The following is a 19,774-nucleotide window of genomic DNA, read 5'->3' as shown; positions in this document are numbered from 1 at the left end:
TCGCGCCACAAAGCCGCCCCAAGACGCGCGAGCAATGAGCATCGAGCTTAAACATATCGCAAACGTCAAAAATAATATAACGGGATTAATATATGTCGTGCACGTGCGATATGTTTGTCACAAGGCGCAAAAAATAATTATAAAAGGAATGCAACACGAGGACTTCCCAGGAGGTCACCCATCCTAGTACTACTCTCGCCCAAGCACGCTTAACTTCAGAGTTCAGATGGGATCCGGTGCTTTAGTGCTGGTATGATCGCATCCGACAAGTTTCCCCGTCTTCGTCCCTTATGCTTGCCACTCCCAGGTCCGCTCCAAAGACGATTCTACATTCTCACTACCATTACAACCGTTCCCTAACAATGGATAATGTCCTATACTACTTACTCTCCCGCTCAATCACGGAGACGAGTTTTCCACGGTTTCGACCCCTCCCTCCATACCGCAGCAACACGAGTTTTTTCCGCCCCTTTCAGAAAGCGCTCTTCGCGCCACAAAGCCGCCCCAAGACGCGCGAGCAATGAGCATTGAACTTAAACATATCGCAAACGTCAAAAATAATATAACGGGATTAATATATATCGCGCACGTGCGATATGTTTGTCACAAGGCGAAAAAAATAATTATAAAAGGAATGCAACACGAGGACTTCCCAGGAGGTCACCCATCCTAGTACTACTCTCGCCCAAGCACGCTTAACTTTGGAGTTCTGATGGGATCCGGTGCTTTAGTGCTGGTTTGATCGCATCCGACATGTTTCCCCGTCTTCGTCCCTTATGCTTGCCACTCCCAGGTCCGCTCCAAAGACGATTCTACATTCTCACTACCATTACAACCGTTCCCTAACAATGGATAATGTCCTATACTACTTACTCTCCCGCTCAATCACGGAGGCGAGTTTTCCACGGTTTCCACCCCTCCCTCCATACCGCAGCAACACGAGTTTTTTCCACCCCTTTCAGAAAGCGCTCTTCGCGCCACAAAGCTGCCCCAAGACGCGCGAGCAATGAGCATCGAGCTTAAACATTGCGATATGTTTGTCACAAGGCGCAAAAAATAATTATAAAAGGAATGCAACACGAGGACTTCCCAGGAGGTCACCCATCCTAGTACTACTCTCGCCCAAGCACGCTTAACTTCGGAGTTCTGATGGGATCCGGTGCTTTAGTGCTGGTATGATCGCATCCGACATGTTTCCCCGTCTTCGTCCCTTATGCTTGCCACTCCCAGTTCCGCTCCAAAGACGATTCTACATTCTCACTACCATTACAACCGTTCCCTAACAATGGATAGTGTCCTATACTACTTACTCTCCCGCTCAATCACGGAGACGAGTTTTCCACGGTTTCCACCCCTCCCTCCATACCGCAGCAACACGAGTTTTTTCCACCCCTCTCAGAAAGCGCTCTTCGCGCCACAAAGCCGCCCCAAGACGCGCGAGCAATGAGCATCGAGCTTAAACATATCGCAAACGTAAAAAATAATATAACGGGATTAATATATATCGCGCACGTGCGATATGTTTGTCACAAGGCGCAAAAAATAATTATAAAAGGAATGCAACACGAGGACTTCCCAAGAGGTCACCCATCCTAGTACTACTCTCGCCCAAGCACGCTTAACTTCGGAGTTCTAATGGGATCCGGTGCTTTAGTGCTGGTATGATCGCATCCGACATGTTTCCCCGTCTTCGTCCCTTATGCTTGCCACTCCCATGTCCGCTCCAAAGACGATTCTACATTCTCACTACCATTACAACCGTTTCCTAACAATGGATAATGTCCTATACTACTTACTCTCCCGCTCAATCACGGAGACGAGTTTTCCACGGTTTCCACCCCTCCCTCCATACCGCAGCAACACGAGTTTTTTCCACCCCTTTCAGAAAGCGCTCTTCGCGCCACAAAGCCGCCCCAAGACGCGCGAGCAATGAGCATCGAGCTTAAACATATCGCAAACGTCAAAAATAATATAACGGGATTAATATATATCACGCACGTGCGATATGTTTGTCACAAGGCGCAAAAAATAATTATAAAAGGAATGCAACACGAGGACTTCCCAGGAGGTCACCCATCCTAGTACTACTCTCGCCCAAGCACGCTTAACTTCGGAGTTTTGATGGGATCCGGTGCTTTAGTGCTGGTATGATCGCATCCGACATGTTTCCCCGTCTTCGTCCCTTATGCTTGCCACTCCCAGGTCCGCTCCAAAGACGATTCTACATTCTCACTACCATTACAACCGTTCCCTAACAATGGATAATGTCCTATACTACTTACTCTCCCGCTCAATCACGGAGACGAGTTTTCCACGGTTTCCACCCCTCCCTCCATACCGCAGCAACACGAGTTTTTTCCACCCCTTTCAGAAAGCGCTCTTCGCTCCACAAAGCCGCCCCAAGACGCGCGAGCAATGAGCATCGAGCTTAAACATATCGCAAACGTCAAAAATAATATAACGGGATTAATATATATCGCGCACGTGCGATATGTTTGTCACAAGGCGCAAAAAATAATTATAAAAGGAATGCAACACGAGGACTTCCCAGGAGGTCACCCATCCTAGTACTACTCTCGCCCAAGCACGCTTAACTTCGGAGTTCTGATGGGATCCGGTGCTTTAGTGCTGGTATGATCGCATCCGACATGTTTCCCCGTCTTCGTCCCTTATGCTTGCCACTCCCAGGTCCGCTCCAAAGACGATTCTACATTCTCACTACCATTACAACCGTTCCCTAACAATGGATAATGTCCTATACTACTTACTCTCCCGCTCAATCATGGAGACGAGTTTTCCACGGTTTCCACCCCTCCCTCCATACCGCAGCAACACGAGTTTTTTCCACCCCTTTCAGAAAGCGCTCTTCGCGCCACAAAGCCGCCCCAAGACGCGCGAGCAATGAGCATCGAGCTTAAACATATCGCAAACGTCAAAAATAATATAACGGGATTAATATATATCGCGCACGTGCGATATCTTTGTCACAAGGCGCAAAAAATAATTATAAAAGGAATGCAACACGAGGACTTCCCAGGAGGTCACCCATCCTAGTACTACTCTCGCCCAAGCACGCTTAACTTCGGAGTTCTGATGGGATCCGATGCTTCAGTGCTGGTATGATCGCATCCGACATGTTTCCCCGTCTTCGTCCCTTATGCTTGCCACTCCCAGGTCCGCTCCAAAGACGATTCTACATTCTCACTACCATTACAACCGTTCCCTAACAATGGATAATGTCCTATACTACTTACTCTCCCGCTCAATCACGGAGACGAGTTTTCCACGGTTTCCACCCCTCCCTCCATACCGCGGCAACACGAGTTTTTTCCACCCCTTTCAGAAAGCGCTCTTCGCGCCACAAAGCCGCCCCAAGACGCGCGAGCAATGAGCATCGAGCTTAAACATATCGCAAACGTCAAAAATAATATAACGGGATTAATATATATCGCGCACGTGCGATATGTTTGTCACAAGGCGCAAAAAATAATTATAAAAGGAATGCAACATGAGGACTTCCCAGGAGGTCACCCATCCTAGTACTACTCTCGCCCAAGCACGCTTAACTTCGGAGTACGTCCTAGTACTACTCTCGCCCAAGCACGCTTAACTTCGGAGTTCTGATGGGATCCGGTGCTTTAGTGCTGGTATGATCGCATCCGACATGTTTCCCCGTCTTCGTCCCTTATGCTTGCCACTCCCAGGTCCGCTCCAAAGACGATTCTACATTCTCACTACCATTACAACCGTTCCCTAACAATGGATAATGTCCTATACTACTTACTCTCCCGCTCAATCACGGAGACGAGTTTTCCACGGTTTCCACCCCTCCCTCCATACCGCAGCAACACGAGTTTTTTCCACCCCTTTCAGAAAGCGCTCTTCGCGCCACAAAGCCGCCCCAAGACGCGCGAGCAATGAGCATCGAGCTTAAACATATCGCAAACGTCAAAAATAATATAACGGGATTAATATATATCGCGCACGTGCGATATGTTTGTCACAAGGCGCAAAAAATAATTATAAAAGGAATGCAACACAAGGACTTCCCAGGAGGTCACCCATCCTAGTACTACTCTCGCCCAAGCACGCTTAACTTTGGAGTTCTGATGGGATCCGGTGCTTTAGTGCTGGTATGATCGCATCCGACATGTTTCCCCGTCTTCGTCCCTTATGCTTGCCACTCCCAGGTCCGCTCCAAAGACGATTCTACATTCTCACTACCATTACAACCGTTCCCTAACAATGGATAATGTCCTATACTACTTACTTTCCCGCTCAATCACGGAGACGAGTTTTCCACGGTTTCCACCCCTCCCTCCATACCGCAGCAACACGAGTTTTTTCCACCCCTTTCAGAAAAGCGCTCTTCGCGCCACAAAGCCGCCCTAAGACGCGCGAGCAATGAGCATCGAGCTTAAACATATCGCAAACGTCAAAAATAATATAACGGGATTAATATATATCGCGCACGTGCGATATGTTTGTCACAAGGCGCAAAAAATAATTATATAAGGAATGCAACACGAGGACTTCCCAGGAGGTCACCCATCCTAGTACTACTCTCGCCCAAGCACGCTTAACTTCGGAGTTCTGATGGGATCCGGTGCTTTAGTGCTGGTATGATCGCATCCGACATGTTTCCCCGTCTTCGTCCCTTATGCTTGCCACTCCCAGGTCCGCTCCAAAGACGATTCTACATTCTCACTACCATTACAACCGTTCCCTAACAATGGATAATGTCCTATACTACTTACTCTCCCGCTCAATCACGGAGACGAGTTTTCCACGGTTTCCACTCCTCCCTCCATACCGCAGCAACACGAGTTTTTTCCACCCCTTTCAGAAAGCGCTCTTCGCGCCACAAAGCCGCCCCAAGACGCGCGAGCAATGAGCATCGAGCTTAAACATATCGCAAACGCCAAAAATAATATAACGGGATTAATATATATCGCGCACGTGCGATATGTTTGTCACAAGGCGCAAAAAATAATTATAAAAGGAATGCAACACGAGGACTTCCCAGGAGGTCACCCATCCTAGTACTACTCTCGCCCAAGCACGCTTAACTTCGGAGTTTTGATGGGATCCGGTGCTTTAGTGCTGGTATGATCGCATCCGACATGTTTCCCCGTCTTCGTCCCTTATGCTTGTCAATCCCAGGTCCGCTCCAAAGACGATTCTACATTCTCACTACCATTACAACCGTTCCCTAACAATGGATAATGTCCTATACTACTTACTCTCCCGCTCAATCACGGAGACGAGTTTTCCACGGTTTCCACCCCTCCCTCCATACCGCAGCAACACGAGTTTTTTCCACCCCTTTCAGAAAGCGCTCTTCGCGCCACAAAGCCGCCCCAAGACGCGCGAGCAATGAGCATCGAGCTTAAACATATCGCAAACGTCAAAAATAATATAACGGGATTAATATATATCGCGCACGTGCGATATGTTTGTCACAAGGCGCAAAAAATAATTATAAAAGGAATGCAACACGAGGACTTCCCAGGAGGTCACCCATCCTAGTACTACTCTCGCCCAAGCACGCTTAACTTCGGAGTTCTGATGGGATCCGGTGCTTTAGTGCTGGTATGATCGCATCCGACATGTTTCCCCGTCTTCGTCCCTTATGCTTGCCACTCCCAGGTCCGCTCCAAAGACGATTCTACATTCTCACTACCATTACAACCGTTCCCTAACAATGGATAGTGTCCTATACTACTTACTCTCCCGCTCAATCACGGAGACTAGTTTTCCCCGGTTTCCACCCCTCCCTCCATACTGCAGCAACACGAGTTTTTTCCACCCCTTTCAGAAAGCGCTCTTCGCGCCACAAAGCCGCCCCAAGACGCGCGAGCAATGAGCATCGAGCTTAAACATATCGCAAACGTCAAAAATAATATAACGGGATTAATATATATCGCGCACGTGCGATATGTTTGTCACAAGGCGCAAAAAATAATTATAAAAGGAATGCAACACGAGGACTTCCCAGGAGGTCACCCATCCTAGTACTACTCTCGCCCAAGCACGCTTAACTTCGGAGTTCTGATGGGATCCGGTGCTTTAGTGCTGGTATGATCGCATCCGACATGTTTCCCCGTCTTCGTCCCTTATGCTTCCCACTCCCAGGTCCGCTCCAAAGACGATACTACATTCTCACTACCATTACAACCGTTCCCTAACAATGGATAGTGTCCTATACTACTTACTCTCCCGCTCAATCACGGAGACGAGTTTTCCACGGTTTCCACCCCTCCCTCCATACCGCAGCAACACGAGTTTTTTCCACCCCTTTCAGAAAGCGCTCTTCGCGCCACAAAGCCGCCCCAAGACGCGCGAGCAATGAGCATCGAGCTTAAACATATCGCAAACGTCAAAAATAATATAACGGGATTAATATATATCGCGCACGTGCGATATGTTTGTCACAAGGCGCAAAAAATAATTATAAAAGGAATGCAACACGAGGACTTCCCAGGAGGTCATCCATCCTAGTACTACTCTCGCCCAAGCACGCTTAACTTCGGAGTTCTGATGGGATCCGGTGCTTTAGTGCTGGTATGATCGCATCCGACATGTTTCCCCGTCTTCGTCCCTTATGCTTGCCACTCCCAGGTCCGCTCCAAAGACGATTCTACATTCTCACTACCATTACAACCGTTCCCTAACAATGGATAATGTCCTATACTACTTACTCCCCCGCTCAATCACGGAGACGAGTTTTCCACGGTTTCCACCCCTCCCTCCATACCGCAGCAACACGAGTTTTTTCCACCCCTTTCAGAAAGCGCTCTTCGCGCCACAAAGCCGCCCCAAGACGCGCGAGCAATGAGCATCGAGCTTAAACATATCGCAAACGTCAAAAATAATATAACGGGATTAATATATATCGCGCACGTGCGATATGTTTGTCACAAGGCGCAAAAAATAATTATAAAAGGAATGCAACACGAGGACTTCCTAGGAGGTCACCCATCCTAGTACTACTCTCGCCCAAGCACGCTTAACTTCGGAGTTCTGATGAGATCCGGTGCTTTAGTGCTGGTATGATCGCATCCGACATGTTTCCCCGTCTTCGTCCCTTATGCTTGCCACTCCCAGGTCCGCTCCAAAGACGATTCTACATTCTCACTACCATTACAACTGTTCCCTAACAATGGATAATGTCCTATACTACTTACTCCCCCGCTCAATCACGGAGACGAGTTTTCCACGGTTTCCACCCCTCCCTCCATACCGCAGCAACACGAGTTTTTTCCACCCCTTTCAGAAAGCGCTCTTCGCGCCACAAAGCCGCCCCAAGACGCGCGAGCAATGAGCATCGAGCTTAAACATATCGCAAACGTCAAAAATAATATAACGGGATTAATATATATCGCGCACGTGCGATATGTTTGTCACAAGGCGCAAAAAATAATTATAAAAGGAATGCAACACGAGGACTTCCCAGGAGGTCACCCATCCTAGTACTACTCTCGCCCAAGCACGCTTAACTTCGGAGTTCTGATGGAATCCGGTGCTTTAGTGCTGGTATGATCGCATCCGACATGTTTCCCCGTCTTCGTCCCTTATGCTTGCCACTCCCAGGTCCGCTCCAAAGACGATTCTACATTCTCACTACCATTACAACCGTTCCCTAACAATGGATAATGTCCTATACTACTTACTCTCCCGCTCAATCACGGAGACGAGTTTTCCACGGTTTCCACCCCTCCCTCCATACCGCAGCAACACGAGTTTTTTCCACCCCTTTCAGAAAGCGCTCTTCGCGCCACAAAGCCGCCCCAAGACGCGCGAGCAATGAGCATCGAGCTTAAACATATCGCAAACGTCAAAAATAATATAACGGGATTAATATATATCGCGCACGTGCGATATGTTTGTCACAAGGCGCAAAAAATAATTATAAAAGGAATGCAACATGAGGACTTGCGAGGAGGTCACCCATCCTAGTACTACTCTCGCCCAAGCACGCTTAACTTCGGAGTTCTGATGGGATCCGGTGCTTTAGTGCTGGTATGATCGCATCCGACATGTTTCCCCGTCTTCGTCCCTTATGCTTGCCACTCCCAGGTCCGCTCCAAAGACGATTCTACATTCTCACTACCATTACAACCGTTCCCTAACAATGGATAATGTCCTATACTACTTACTCTCCAGCTCAATCACGGAGACGAGTTTTGCACGGTTTCCACCCCTCCCTCCATACCGCAGCAACACGAGTTTTTTCCACCCCTTTCAGAAAGCGCTCTTCGCGCCACAAAGCCGCCCCAAGACGCGCGAGCAATGAGCATCGAGCTTAAACATATCGCAAACGTCAAAAATAATATAACGGGATTAATATATATCGCGCACGTGCGATATGTTTGTCACAAGGCGCAAAAAATAATTATAAAAGGAATGCAACATGAGGACTTCCCAGGAGGTCACCCATCCTAGTACTACTCTCGCCCAAGCACGCTTAACTTCGGAGTTCTGATGAGATCCGGTGCTTTAGTGCTGGTATGATCGCATCCGACATGTTTCCCCGTCTTCGTCCCTTATGCTTCCCACTCCCAGGTCCGCTCCAAAGACGATTCTACATTCTCACTACCATTACAACCGTTCCCTAACAATGGATAGTGTCCTATACTACTTACTCTCCCGCTCAATCACGGAGACGAGTTTTCCACGGTTTCCACCCCTCCCTCCATACCGCAGCAACACGAGTTTTTTTCACCCCTTTCAGAAAGCGCTCTTCGCGCCACAAAGCCGCCCCAAGACGCGCGAGCAATGAGCATCGAGCTTAAACATATCGCAAACGTCAAAAATAATATAACGGGATTAATATATATCGCGCACGTGCGATATGTTTGTCACAAGGCGCAAAAAATAATTATAAAAGGAATGCAACACAAGGACTTCCCAGGAGGTCACCCATCCTAGTACTACTCTCGCCCAAGCACGCTTAACTTCGAAGTTCTAATGGGATCCGGTGCTTTAGTGCTGGTATGATTGCATCCGACATGTTTCCCCGTCTTCGTCCCTTATCCTTGCCACTCCCAGGTCCGCTCCAAAGACGATTCTACATTCTCACTACCATTACAACCGTTCCCTAACAATGGATAATGTCCTATACTACTTACTCTCCCGCTCAATCACGGAGACGAGTTTTCCACGGTTTCCACCCCTCCCTCCATACCGCAGCAACACGAATTTTTTCCACCCCTTTCAGAAAGCGCTCTTCGCGCCACAAAGCCGCCCCAAGACGCGCGAGCAATGAGCATCGAGCTTAAACATATCGCAAACGTCAAAAATAATATAACGGGATTAATATATATCGCGCACGTGCGATATGTTTGTCACAAGGCGCAAAAAATAATTATAAAAGGAATGCAACACGAGGACTTCCCTGGAGGTCACCCATCCTAGTACTACTCTCGCCCAAGCACGCTTAACTTCGAAGTTCTGATGGGATCCGGTGCTTTAGTGCTAGTATGATCGCATCCGACATGATTCCCCGTCTTCGTCCCTTATGCTTGCCACTCCCAAGTCCGCTCCAAAGACGATTCTACATTCTCACTACCATTACAACCGTTCCCTAACAATGGATAATGTCCTATACTACTTACTCTCCCGCTCAATCACGGAGACGAGTTTTCCACGGTTTCCACCCCTCCCTCCATACCGCAGCAACACGAGTTTTTTCCACCCCTTTCAGAAAGCGCTCTTCGCGCCACAAAGCCGCCCCAAGACGCGCGAGCAATGAGCATCGAGCTTAAACATATCGCAAACGTCAAAAATAATATAACGGGATTAATATATATCGCGCACGTGCGATATGTTTGTCACAAGGCGCAAAAAATAATTATAAAAGGAATGCAACACGAGGACTTCCCAGGAGGTCACCCATCCTAGTACTACTCTCGCCCAAGCACGCTTAACTTTGAAGTTCTGATGGGATCCGGTGCTTTAGTGCTGGTATGATCGCATCCGACATGTTTCCCCGTCTTCGTCCCTTATGCTTGCCACTCCCAGGTCCGCTCCAAAGACGATTCTACATTCTCACTACCATTACAACCGTTCCCTAACAATGGATAATGTCCTATACTACTTACTCTCCCGCTCAATCACGGAGACGAGTTTTCCACGGTTTCCACCCCTCCCTCCATACCGCAGCAACACGAGTTTTTTCCACCCCTTTCAGAAAGCGCTCTTCGCGCCACAAAGCCGCCCTAAGACGCGCGAGCAATGAGCATCGAGCTTAAACATATCGCAAACGTCAAAAATAATATAACGGGATTAATATATATCGCGCACGTGCGATATGTTTGTCACAAGGCGCAAAAAATAATTATATAAGGAATGCAACACGAGGACTTCCCAGGAGGTCACCCATCCTAGTACTACTCTCGCCCAAGCACGCTTAACTTCGGAGTTCTGATGGGATCCGGTGCTTTAGTGCTGGTATGATCGCATCCGACATGTTTCCCCGTCTTCGTCCCTTATGCTTGCCACTCCCAGGTCCGCTCCAAAGACGATTCTACATTCTCACTACCATTACAACCGTTCCCTAACAATGGATAATGTCCTATACTACTTACTCTCCCGCTCAATCACGGAGACGAGTTTTCCACGGTTTCCACCCCTCCCTCCATACCGCAGCAACACGAGTTTTTTCCACTCCTTTCAGAAAGCGCTCTTCGCGCCACAAAGCCGCCCCAAGACGCGCGAGCAATGAGCATCGAGCTTAAACATATCGCAAACGTCAAAAATAATATAACGGAATTAATATATATCGCGCACGTGAGATATGTTTGTCACAAGGCGAAAAAAATAATTATAAAAGGAATGCAACACGAGGACTTCCCAGGAGGTCACCCATCCTAGTACTACTCTCGCCCAAGCACGCTTAACTTCGGAGTTCTGATGGGATCCGGTGCTTTAGTGCTGGTATGATCGCATCCGACATGTTTCCCCGTCTTCGTCCCTTATGCTTGCCACTCCCAGGTCCGCTCCAAAGACGATTCTACATTCTCACTACCATTACAACCGTTCCCTAACAATGGATAATGTCCTATACTACTTACTCTCCCGCTCAATCACGGAGACGAGTTTTCCACGGTTTCCACCCCTCCCTCCATACCGCAGCAACACGAGTTTTTTCCACCCCTTTCAGAAAGCGCTCTTCGCGCCACAAAGCCGCCCCAAGACGCGCGAGCAATGAGCATCGAGCTTAAACATATCGCAAACGTCAAAAATAATATAACGGGATTAATATATATCGCGCACGTGCGATATGTTTGTCACAAGGCACAAAAAATAATTATAAAAGGAACGCAACACGAGGACTTCCCAGGAGGTCACCCATCCTAGTACTACTCTCGCCCAAGCACGCTTAACTTCGGAGTTCTGATGGGATCCGGTGCTTTAGTGCTGGTATGATCGCATCCGACATGTTTCCCCGTCTTCGTCCCTTATGCTTGCCACTCCCAGGTCCGCTCCAAAGACGATTCTACATTCTCACTACCATTACAACCGTTCCTTAACAATGGATAATGTCCTATACTACTTACTCTCCCGCTCAATCACGGAGACGAGTTTTCCACGGTTTCCACCCCTCCCTCCATACCGCAGCAACACGAGTTTTTTCCACCCCTTTCAGAAAGCGCTCTTCGCGCCACAAAGCCGCCCCAAGACGCGCGAGCAATGAGCATCGAGCTTAAACATATCGCAAACGTCAAAAATAATATAACGGGATTAATATATATCGCGCACGTGCGATATGTTTGTCACAAGGCGCAAAAAATAATTATAAAAGGAATGCAACACGAGGACTTCCCAGGAGGTCACCCATCCTAGTACTACCCTCGCCCAAGCACGCTTAACTTCGGAGTTCTGATGGGATCCGGTGCTTTAGTGCTGGTATGATCGCATCCGCCATGTTTCCCCGTCTTCGTCCCTTATGCTTGCCACTCCCAGGTCCGCTCCAATGACGATTCTACATTCTCACTACCATTACAACCGTTCCCTAACAATGAATAATGTCCTATACTACTTACTCTCCCGCTCAATCACGGAGACGAGTTTTCCACGGTTTCCACCCCTCCCTCCATACCGCAGCAACACGAGTTTTTTCCACCCCTTTCAGAAAGCGCTCTTCGCGCCACAAAGCCGCCCCAAGACGCGCGAGCAATGAGCATCGAGCTTAAACATATCGCAAACGTCAAAAATAATATAACGGGATTAATATATATCGCGCACGTGCGATATGTTTGTCACAAGGCGCAAAAAATAATTATAAAAGGAATGCAACACGAGGACTTCCCAGGAGGTCACCCATCCTAGTACTACTCTCGCCCAAGCACGCTTAACTTCAGAGTTCTGATGGGATCCGGTGCTTTAGTGCTGGTATGATCGCATCCGACATGTTTCCTCGTCTTCGTCCCTTATGCTTGCCACTCCCAGGTCCGCTCCAAAGACGATTCTACATTCTCACTACCATTACAACCGTTCCCTAACAATGGATAATGTCCTATACTACTTACTCTCCCGCTCAATCACGGAGACGAGTTTTCCACGGTTTCCACCCCTCCCTCCATACCGCAGCAACACGATTTTTTCCACCCCTTTCAGAAAGCGCTCTTCGCGCCACAAAGCCGCCCCAAGACGCGCGAGCAATGAGCATCGAGCTTAAACATATCGCAAACGTCAAAAATAATATAACGGGATTAATATATATCGCGCACGTGCGATATGTTTGTCACAAGGCGCAAAAAATAATTATAAAAGGAATGCAACACGAGGACTTCCCAGGAGGTCACCCATCCTAGTACTACCCTCGCCCAAGCACGCTTAACTTTGGAGTTCTGATGGGATCCGGTGCTTTAGTGCTGGTATGATCGCATCCGACATGTTTCCCCGTCTTTGTCCCTTATGCTTGCCACTCCCAGGTCCGCTCCAAAGACGATTCTACATTCTCACTACCATTACAACCGTTCCCTAACAATGGATAGTGTCCTATACTACTTACTCTCCCGCTCAATCACGGAGACGAGTTTTCCACGGTTTCCACCCCTCCCTCCATACCGCAGCAACACGAGTTTTTTCCACCCCTTTCAGAAAGCGCTCTTCGCGCCACAAAGCCGCCCCAAGACGCGCGAGCAATGAGCATCGAGCTTAAACATATCGCAAACGTCAAAAATAATATAACGGAATTAATATATACCGCGCACGTGCGATATGTTTGTCACAAGGCGCAAAAAATAATTATAAAAGGAATGCAACACGAGGACTTCCCAGGAGGTCACCCATCCTAGTACTACTCTCGCCCAAGCACTCTTAACTTCGGAGTTCTGATGGGATCCGGTGCTTTAGTGCTGGTATGATCGCATCCGACATGTTTCCCCGTCTTCGTCTCTTATGCTTGCCACTCCCAGGTCTGCTCCAAAGACGATTCTACATTCTCACTACCATTACAACCGTTCCCTAACAATGGATAGTGTCCTATACTACTTACTCTCCCGCTCAATCACGGAGACGAGTTTTCCACGGTTTCCACCCCTCCCTCCATACCGCAGCAACACGAGTTTTTTCCACCCCTTTCAGAAAGTGCTCTTCGCGCCACAAAGCCGCCCCAAGACGCGCGAGCAATGAGCATCGAGCTTAAACATATCGCAAACGTCAAAAATAATATAACGGGATTAATATATATCGCGCACGTGCGATATGTTTGTCACAAGGCGCAAAAAATAATTATAAAAGGAATGCAACACGAGGACTTCCCAGGAGGTCACCCATCCTAGTACTACTCTCGCCCAAGCACGCTTAACTTCGGAGTTCTGATGGGATCCAGTGCTTTAGTGCTGGTATGATCGCATCCGACATGTGTCCCCGTCTTCGTCCCTTATGCTTGCCACTCCCAGGTCCGCTCCAAAGACGATTCTACATTCTCACTACCATTACAACCGTTCCCTAACAATGGATAATGTCCTATACTACTTACTCTCCCGCTCAATCACGGAGACGAGTTTTCCACGGTTTCCACCCCTCCCTCCATACCGCAGCAACACGAGTTTTTTCCACCCCTTTCAGAAAGCGCTCTTCGCGCCACAAAGCCGCCCCAAGACGCGCGAGCAATGAGCATCGAGCTTAAACATATCGCAAACGTCAAAAATAATATAACGGGATTAATATATATCGCGCACGTGCGATATGTTTGTCACAAGGCGCAAAAAATAATTATAAAAGGAATGCAACACGAGGACTTCCCAGGAGGTCACCCATCCTAGTACTACTCTCGCCCAAGCACGCTTAACTTCGGAGTTCTGATGGGATCCGGTGCTTTCGTGCTGGTATGATCGCATCCGACATGTTTCCCCGTCTTCGTCCCTTATGCTTGCCACTCCCAGGTCCGCTCCAAAGACGATTCTACATTCTCACTACCATTACAACCGTTCCCTAACAATGGATAGTGTCCTATACTACTTACTCTCCCGCTCAATCACGGAGACGAGTTTTCCACGGTTTCCACCCCTCCCTCCATACCGCAGCAACACGAGTTTTTTCCACCCCTTTTAGAAAGCGCTCTTCGCGCCACAAAGCCGCCCCAAGACGCGCGAGCAATGAGCATCGAGCTTAAACATATCGCAAACGTCAAAAATAATATAACGGGATTAATATATATCGCGCACGTGCGATATGTTTGTCACAAGGCGCAAAAAATAATTATAAAAGGAATGCAACACGAGGACTTCCCAGGAGGTCACCCATCCTAGTACTACTCTCGCCCAAGCACGCTTAACTTCAGAGTTCTGATGGGATCCGGTGCTTTAGTGCTGGTATGATCGCATCCGACATGTTTCTCCGTCTTCGTCCCTTATGCTTGCCACTCCCAGGTCCGCTCCAAAGACGATTCTACATTCTCACTACCATTACAACCGTTCCCTAACAATGGATAGTGTCCTATACTACTTACTCTCCCGCTAGTACTACTCTCCCGCTAGGTCACCCATCCTAGTACTACTCTCGCCCAAGCACGCTTAACTTCGGAGTTCTGATGGGATCCGGTGCTTTAGTGCTGGTATGATCGCATCCGACATGTTTCCCCGTCTTCGTCCCTTATGCTTGCCACTCCCAGGTCCGCTCCAAAGACGATTCTACATTCTCACTAACATTACAACTGTTCCCTAACAATGGATAGTGTCCTATACTACTTACTCTCCCGCTCAATCACGGAGACGAGTTTTCCACGGTTTCCACCCCTCCCTCCATACCGCAGCAACACGAGTTTTTTCCACCCCTTTCAGAAAGCGCTCTTCGCGCCACAAAGCCGCCCCAAGACGCGCGAGCAATGAGCATCGAGCTTAAACATATCGCAAACGTCAAAAATAATATAACGGGATTAATATATATCGCGCACGTGCGATATGTTTGTCACAAGGCGCAAAAAATAATTATAAAAGGAATGCAACACGAGGACTTCCCAGGAGGTCACCCATCCTAGTACTACTCTCGCCCAAGCACGCTTAACTTCGGAGTTCTGATGGGATCCGGTGCTTTAGTGCTGGTATGATCGCATCCGACATGTTTCCCCGTCTTCGTCCCTTATGCTTGCCACTCCCAGGTCCGCTCCAAAGACGATTCTACATTCTCACTACCATTACAACCGTTCCCTAACAATGGATAATGTCCTATACTACTTACTCTCCCGCTCAATCACGGAGACGAGTTTTCCACGGTTTCCACCCCTCCCTCCATACCGCAGCAACACGAGTTTTTTCCACCCCTTTCAGAAAGCGCTCTTCGCGCCACAAATCCGCCCCAAGACGTGCGAGCAATGAGCATCGAGCTTAAACATATCGCAAACGTCAAAAATAATATAACGGGATTAATATATATCGCGCACGTGCGATATGTTTGTCACAAGGCGCAAAAAATAATTATAAAAGGAATGCAACACGAGGACTTCCCAGGAGGTCACCCATCCTAGTACTACTCTCGCCCAAGCACGCTTAACTTCGGAGTTCTGATGGGATCCGGTGCTTTAGTGCTGGTATGATCGCATCCGACATGTTTCCCCGTCTTCGTTCCTTATGCTTGCCACTCCCAGGTCCGCTCCAAAGACGATTCTACATTCTCACTACCATTACAACCGTTCCCTAACAATGGATAATGTCCTATACTACTTACTCTCCCGCTCAATCACGGAGACGAGTTTTCCACGGTTTCCACCCCTCCCTCCATACCGCAGCAACACGAGTTTTTTCCACCCCTTTCAGAAAGAGCTCTTCGCGCCACAAAGCCGCCCCAAGACGCGCGAGAAATGAGCATCGAGCTTAAACATATCGCAAACGTCAAAAATAATATAACGGGATTAATATATATCGCGCACGTGCGATATGTTTGTCACAAGGCGCAAAAAATAATTATAAAAGGAATGTAACATGAGGACTTCCCAGGAGGTCACCCATCCTAGTACTACTCTCGCCCAAGCACGCTTAACTTCGGAGTTCTGATGGGATCCGGTGCTTTAGTGCTGGTATGATCGCATCCGACATGTTTCCCCGTCTTCGTCCCTTATGCTTGCCACTCCCAGGTCCGCTCCAAAGACGATTCTACATTCTCACTACCATTACAACCGTTCCCTAACAATGGATAATGTCCTATACTACTTACTCTCCCGCTCAATCACGGAGACGAGTTTTCCACCCCTCCCTCCATACCGCAGCAACACGAGTTTTTTCCACCCCTTTCAGAAAGCGCTCTTCGCGCCACAAAGCCGCCCCAAGACGCGCGAGCAATGAGCATCGAGCTTAAACATATCGCAAACGTCAAAAATAATATAACGGGATTAATATATATCGCGCACGTGCGATATGTTTGTCACAAGGCGCAAAAAATAATTATAAAAGGAATGCAACACAAGGACTTCCCAGGAGGTCACCCATCCTAGTACTACTCTCGCCCAAGCACGCTTAACTTCGGAGTTCTGATGGGATCCGGTGCTTTAGTGCTGGTATGATCGCATCCGACATGTTTCCCCGTCTTCGTCCCTTATGCTTGCCACTCCCAGGTCCGCTCCAAAGACGATTGTACATTCTCACTACCATTACAACCGTTCCCTAACAATGGATAATGTCCTATACTACTTACTCTCCCGCTCAATCACGGAGACGAGTTTTCCACGGTTTCCACCCCTCCCTCCATACCGCAGCAACACGAGTTTTTTCCACCCCTTTCAGAAAGCGCTCTTCGCGCCACAAAGCCGCCCCAAGACGCGCGAGCAATGAGCATCGAGCTTAAACATATCGCAAACGTCAAAAATAATATAACGGGATTAATATATATCGCGCACGTGCGATATGTTTGTCACAAGGCGCAAAAAATAATTATAAAAGGAATGCAACACGAGGACTTCCCAGGAGGTCACCCTTCCTAGTACTACTCTCGCCCAAGCACGCTTAACTTCGGAGTTCTGATGGGATCCGGTGCTTTAGTGCTGGTATGATCGCATCCGACATGTTTCCCCGTCTTCGTCCCTTATGCTTGCCACTCCCAGGTCCGCTCCAAAGACGATTCTACATTCTCACTACCATTACAACCGTTTCCTAACAATGGATAATGTCCTATACTACTTACTCTCCCGCTCAATCACGGAGACGAGTTTTCCACGGTTTCCACCCCTCCCTCCATACCGCAGCAACACGAGTTTTTTCCACCCCTTTCAGAAAGCGCTCTTCGCGCCACAAAGCCGCCCCAAGACGCGCGAGCAATGAGCATCGAGCTTAAACATATCGCAAACGTCAAAAATAATATAACGGGATTAATATATATCGCGCACGTGCGATATGTTTGTCACAAGGCGCAAAAAATAATTATAAAAGGAATGCAACACGAGGACTTCCCAGGAGGTCACCCATCCTAGTACTACTCTCGCCCAAGCACGCTTAACTTCGGAGTTCTGATGGGATCCGGTGCTTTAGTGCTGGTATGATCGCATCAGACATGTTTCCCCGTCTTCGTCCCTTATGCTTACCACTCCCAGGTCCGCTCCAAAGACGATTCTACATTCTCACTACCATTACAACCGTTCCCTAACAATGGATAATGTCCTATACTACTTACTCTCCCGCTCAATCACGGAGACGAGTTTTCCACGGTTTCCACCCCTCCCTCTATACCGCAGCAACACGAGTTTTTTCCACCCCTTTTCAGAAAGCGCTCTTCGCGCCACAAAGCCGCCCCAAGACGCGCGAGCAATGAGCATCGAGCTTAAACATATCGCAAACGTCAAAAATAATATAACGGGATTAATATATATCGCGCACGTGCGATATGTTTGTCACAAGGCGCAAAAAATAATTATAAAAGGAATGTAACACGAGGACTTCCCAGGAGGTCACCCATCCTAGTACTACTCTCGCCCAAGCACGCTTAACTTCGGAGTTCTGATGGGATCCGGTGCTTTAGTGCTGGTATGATCGCATCCGACATGTTTCCCCGTCTTCGTCCCTTATGCTTGCCACTCCCAGGTCCGCTCCAAAGACTATTCTACATTCTCACTACCATTACAACCGTTCCCTAACAATGGATAATGTCCTATACTACTTACTCTCCCGCTCAATCACGGAGACGAGTTTTCCACCCCTCCCTCCATACCGCAGCAACACGAGTTTTTTCCACCCCTTTCAGAAAGCGCTCTTCGCGCCACAAAGCCGCCCCAAGACGCGCGAGCAATGAGCATCGAGCTTAAACATATCGCAAACGTCAAAAATAATATAACGGGATTAATATATATCGCGCACGTGCGATATGTTTGTCACAAGGCGCAAAAAATAATTATAAAAGGAATGCAACACGAGGACTTCCCAGGAGGTCACCCATCCTAGTACTACTCTCGCCCAAGCACGCTTAACTTCGGAGTTCTGATGGGATCCGGTGCTTTAGTGCTGGTATGATCGCATCCGACATGTTTCCCCGTCTTCGTCCCTTATGCTTGCCACTCCCAGGTCCGCTCCAAAGACGATTCTACATTCTCACTACCATTACAACCGTTCCCTAACAATGGATAGTGTCCTATACTACTTACTCTTCCGCTCAATCACGGAGACGAGTTTTCCACGATTTCCACCCCTCCCTCCATACCGCAGCAACACGAGTTTTTTCCACCCCTTTCAGAAAGCGCTCGTCGCGCCACAAAGCCGCCCCAAGACGCGCGAGCAATGAGCATCGAGCTTAAACATATCGCAAACGTCAAAAATAATATAACGGGATTAATATATATCGCGCACGTGCGATATGTTTGTCACGAGGCGACAAAATAATTATAAAAGGAATGCAACACGAGGACTTCCCAGGAGGTCACCCATCCTAGTACTACTCTCGCCCAAGCACGCTTAACTTCGGAGTTCTGATGGGATCCGGTGCTTTAGTGCTGGTATGATCGCATCCGACATGTTTCCCCGTCTTCGTCCCTTATGCTTGCCACTCCCAGGTCCGCTCCAAAGACGATTCTACATTCTCACTACCATTACAACCGTTCCCTAACAATGGATAGTGTCCTATACTACTTACTCTCCCGCTCAATCACGGAGACGAGTTTTCCACGGTTTCCACCCCTCCCTCCATACCGCAGCAACACGAGTTTTTTCCACCCCTTTCAGAAAGCGCTCTTCGCGCCACAAAGCCGCCCCAAGACGCGCGAGCAATGAGCATCGAGCTTAAACATATCGCAAACGTCAAAAATAATATAACGGGATTAATATATATCGCGCACGTGCGATATGTT

General features: G+C 48.3%; 39 non-coding genes and 2 pseudogenes across 39 annotated transcripts; all 41 read right to left on the bottom strand.

Annotated features, from left to right (window-relative positions):
• Positions 1 to 145: 145 nt before the first annotated feature.
• LOC119347488 lies at positions 146 to 264 on the bottom strand. Its single transcript, XR_005168357.1, has one exon. It is a non-coding gene; the product is annotated as a 5S ribosomal RNA (ribosomal RNA).
• Positions 265 to 631: 367 nt separating this feature from the next.
• LOC119347514 lies at positions 632 to 750 on the bottom strand. Its single transcript, XR_005168383.1, has one exon. It is a non-coding gene; the product is annotated as a 5S ribosomal RNA (ribosomal RNA).
• A 318-nt stretch (positions 751 to 1,068) lies between these two features.
• LOC119347555 lies at positions 1,069 to 1,187 on the bottom strand. Its single transcript, XR_005168420.1, has one exon. It is a non-coding gene; the product is annotated as a 5S ribosomal RNA (ribosomal RNA).
• Positions 1,188 to 1,554: 367 nt separating this feature from the next.
• On the bottom strand, positions 1,555 to 1,673 carry LOC119347584. Its single transcript, XR_005168448.1, has one exon. It is a non-coding gene; the product is annotated as a 5S ribosomal RNA (ribosomal RNA).
• Positions 1,674 to 2,040: 367 nt separating this feature from the next.
• On the bottom strand, positions 2,041 to 2,159 carry LOC119347504. Its single transcript, XR_005168374.1, has one exon. It is a non-coding gene; the product is annotated as a 5S ribosomal RNA (ribosomal RNA).
• A 367-nt stretch (positions 2,160 to 2,526) lies between these two features.
• LOC119347554 lies at positions 2,527 to 2,645 on the bottom strand. Its single transcript, XR_005168419.1, has one exon. It is a non-coding gene; the product is annotated as a 5S ribosomal RNA (ribosomal RNA).
• A 367-nt stretch (positions 2,646 to 3,012) lies between these two features.
• Positions 3,013 to 3,131, bottom strand: LOC119347491. The gene has a single exon (XR_005168360.1). It is a non-coding gene; the product is annotated as a 5S ribosomal RNA (ribosomal RNA).
• Positions 3,132 to 3,498: 367 nt separating this feature from the next.
• Positions 3,499 to 3,661, bottom strand: LOC119347545 (annotated as a pseudogene).
• A 367-nt stretch (positions 3,662 to 4,028) lies between these two features.
• On the bottom strand, positions 4,029 to 4,147 carry LOC119347502. Its single transcript, XR_005168372.1, has one exon. It is a non-coding gene; the product is annotated as a 5S ribosomal RNA (ribosomal RNA).
• Positions 4,148 to 4,515: 368 nt separating this feature from the next.
• Positions 4,516 to 4,634, bottom strand: LOC119347553. Its single transcript, XR_005168418.1, has one exon. It is a non-coding gene; the product is annotated as a 5S ribosomal RNA (ribosomal RNA).
• Positions 4,635 to 5,001: 367 nt separating this feature from the next.
• Positions 5,002 to 5,120, bottom strand: LOC119347503. Its single transcript, XR_005168373.1, has one exon. It is a non-coding gene; the product is annotated as a 5S ribosomal RNA (ribosomal RNA).
• A 367-nt stretch (positions 5,121 to 5,487) lies between these two features.
• LOC119347552 lies at positions 5,488 to 5,606 on the bottom strand. The gene has a single exon (XR_005168417.1). It is a non-coding gene; the product is annotated as a 5S ribosomal RNA (ribosomal RNA).
• Positions 5,607 to 5,973: 367 nt separating this feature from the next.
• Positions 5,974 to 6,092, bottom strand: LOC119347550. The gene has a single exon (XR_005168415.1). It is a non-coding gene; the product is annotated as a 5S ribosomal RNA (ribosomal RNA).
• A 367-nt stretch (positions 6,093 to 6,459) lies between these two features.
• On the bottom strand, positions 6,460 to 6,578 carry LOC119347485. The gene has a single exon (XR_005168354.1). It is a non-coding gene; the product is annotated as a 5S ribosomal RNA (ribosomal RNA).
• Positions 6,579 to 6,945: 367 nt separating this feature from the next.
• Positions 6,946 to 7,064, bottom strand: LOC119347499. Its single transcript, XR_005168368.1, has one exon. It is a non-coding gene; the product is annotated as a 5S ribosomal RNA (ribosomal RNA).
• A 367-nt stretch (positions 7,065 to 7,431) lies between these two features.
• LOC119347479 lies at positions 7,432 to 7,550 on the bottom strand. The gene has a single exon (XR_005168348.1). It is a non-coding gene; the product is annotated as a 5S ribosomal RNA (ribosomal RNA).
• A 367-nt stretch (positions 7,551 to 7,917) lies between these two features.
• LOC119347543 lies at positions 7,918 to 8,036 on the bottom strand. Its single transcript, XR_005168411.1, has one exon. It is a non-coding gene; the product is annotated as a 5S ribosomal RNA (ribosomal RNA).
• Positions 8,037 to 8,403: 367 nt separating this feature from the next.
• On the bottom strand, positions 8,404 to 8,522 carry LOC119347522. Its single transcript, XR_005168391.1, has one exon. It is a non-coding gene; the product is annotated as a 5S ribosomal RNA (ribosomal RNA).
• A 367-nt stretch (positions 8,523 to 8,889) lies between these two features.
• On the bottom strand, positions 8,890 to 9,008 carry LOC119347517. Its single transcript, XR_005168386.1, has one exon. It is a non-coding gene; the product is annotated as a 5S ribosomal RNA (ribosomal RNA).
• A 367-nt stretch (positions 9,009 to 9,375) lies between these two features.
• LOC119347527 lies at positions 9,376 to 9,494 on the bottom strand. The gene has a single exon (XR_005168396.1). It is a non-coding gene; the product is annotated as a 5S ribosomal RNA (ribosomal RNA).
• A 367-nt stretch (positions 9,495 to 9,861) lies between these two features.
• LOC119347516 lies at positions 9,862 to 9,980 on the bottom strand. The gene has a single exon (XR_005168385.1). It is a non-coding gene; the product is annotated as a 5S ribosomal RNA (ribosomal RNA).
• A 367-nt stretch (positions 9,981 to 10,347) lies between these two features.
• LOC119347548 lies at positions 10,348 to 10,466 on the bottom strand. Its single transcript, XR_005168414.1, has one exon. It is a non-coding gene; the product is annotated as a 5S ribosomal RNA (ribosomal RNA).
• A 367-nt stretch (positions 10,467 to 10,833) lies between these two features.
• On the bottom strand, positions 10,834 to 10,952 carry LOC119347547. Its single transcript, XR_005168413.1, has one exon. It is a non-coding gene; the product is annotated as a 5S ribosomal RNA (ribosomal RNA).
• Positions 10,953 to 11,319: 367 nt separating this feature from the next.
• On the bottom strand, positions 11,320 to 11,438 carry LOC119347585. Its single transcript, XR_005168449.1, has one exon. It is a non-coding gene; the product is annotated as a 5S ribosomal RNA (ribosomal RNA).
• A 367-nt stretch (positions 11,439 to 11,805) lies between these two features.
• LOC119347551 lies at positions 11,806 to 11,924 on the bottom strand. Its single transcript, XR_005168416.1, has one exon. It is a non-coding gene; the product is annotated as a 5S ribosomal RNA (ribosomal RNA).
• Positions 11,925 to 12,291: 367 nt separating this feature from the next.
• Positions 12,292 to 12,410, bottom strand: LOC119347478. The gene has a single exon (XR_005168347.1). It is a non-coding gene; the product is annotated as a 5S ribosomal RNA (ribosomal RNA).
• Positions 12,411 to 12,776: 366 nt separating this feature from the next.
• On the bottom strand, positions 12,777 to 12,895 carry LOC119347589. The gene has a single exon (XR_005168453.1). It is a non-coding gene; the product is annotated as a 5S ribosomal RNA (ribosomal RNA).
• A 367-nt stretch (positions 12,896 to 13,262) lies between these two features.
• LOC119347487 lies at positions 13,263 to 13,381 on the bottom strand. Its single transcript, XR_005168356.1, has one exon. It is a non-coding gene; the product is annotated as a 5S ribosomal RNA (ribosomal RNA).
• A 367-nt stretch (positions 13,382 to 13,748) lies between these two features.
• LOC119347588 lies at positions 13,749 to 13,867 on the bottom strand. Its single transcript, XR_005168452.1, has one exon. It is a non-coding gene; the product is annotated as a 5S ribosomal RNA (ribosomal RNA).
• Positions 13,868 to 14,234: 367 nt separating this feature from the next.
• Positions 14,235 to 14,353, bottom strand: LOC119347470. The gene has a single exon (XR_005168339.1). It is a non-coding gene; the product is annotated as a 5S ribosomal RNA (ribosomal RNA).
• Positions 14,354 to 14,720: 367 nt separating this feature from the next.
• On the bottom strand, positions 14,721 to 14,839 carry LOC119347477. The gene has a single exon (XR_005168346.1). It is a non-coding gene; the product is annotated as a 5S ribosomal RNA (ribosomal RNA).
• A 124-nt stretch (positions 14,840 to 14,963) lies between these two features.
• Positions 14,964 to 15,081, bottom strand: LOC119347546 (annotated as a pseudogene).
• A 367-nt stretch (positions 15,082 to 15,448) lies between these two features.
• On the bottom strand, positions 15,449 to 15,567 carry LOC119347544. Its single transcript, XR_005168412.1, has one exon. It is a non-coding gene; the product is annotated as a 5S ribosomal RNA (ribosomal RNA).
• Positions 15,568 to 15,934: 367 nt separating this feature from the next.
• LOC119347532 lies at positions 15,935 to 16,053 on the bottom strand. Its single transcript, XR_005168401.1, has one exon. It is a non-coding gene; the product is annotated as a 5S ribosomal RNA (ribosomal RNA).
• Positions 16,054 to 16,420: 367 nt separating this feature from the next.
• On the bottom strand, positions 16,421 to 16,539 carry LOC119347529. The gene has a single exon (XR_005168398.1). It is a non-coding gene; the product is annotated as a 5S ribosomal RNA (ribosomal RNA).
• Positions 16,540 to 16,897: 358 nt separating this feature from the next.
• On the bottom strand, positions 16,898 to 17,016 carry LOC119347583. The gene has a single exon (XR_005168447.1). It is a non-coding gene; the product is annotated as a 5S ribosomal RNA (ribosomal RNA).
• A 367-nt stretch (positions 17,017 to 17,383) lies between these two features.
• Positions 17,384 to 17,502, bottom strand: LOC119347486. Its single transcript, XR_005168355.1, has one exon. It is a non-coding gene; the product is annotated as a 5S ribosomal RNA (ribosomal RNA).
• Positions 17,503 to 17,869: 367 nt separating this feature from the next.
• On the bottom strand, positions 17,870 to 17,988 carry LOC119347472. The gene has a single exon (XR_005168341.1). It is a non-coding gene; the product is annotated as a 5S ribosomal RNA (ribosomal RNA).
• A 368-nt stretch (positions 17,989 to 18,356) lies between these two features.
• Positions 18,357 to 18,475, bottom strand: LOC119347493. Its single transcript, XR_005168362.1, has one exon. It is a non-coding gene; the product is annotated as a 5S ribosomal RNA (ribosomal RNA).
• Positions 18,476 to 18,833: 358 nt separating this feature from the next.
• Positions 18,834 to 18,952, bottom strand: LOC119347521. Its single transcript, XR_005168390.1, has one exon. It is a non-coding gene; the product is annotated as a 5S ribosomal RNA (ribosomal RNA).
• A 366-nt stretch (positions 18,953 to 19,318) lies between these two features.
• On the bottom strand, positions 19,319 to 19,437 carry LOC119347510. Its single transcript, XR_005168379.1, has one exon. It is a non-coding gene; the product is annotated as a 5S ribosomal RNA (ribosomal RNA).
• Positions 19,438 to 19,774: the final 337 nt, after the last annotated feature.

Source organism: Triticum dicoccoides, unplaced genomic scaffold (assembly GCF_002162155.2).
Source record: "Triticum dicoccoides isolate Atlit2015 ecotype Zavitan unplaced genomic scaffold, WEW_v2.0 scaffold68886, whole genome shotgun sequence".
Taxonomy (NCBI): Eukaryota; Viridiplantae; Streptophyta; class Magnoliopsida; order Poales; family Poaceae; genus Triticum; species Triticum dicoccoides.
Note: the sequence above shows the minus strand (reverse complement) of the source record. Positions and strands in the feature narration are given on the sequence as shown.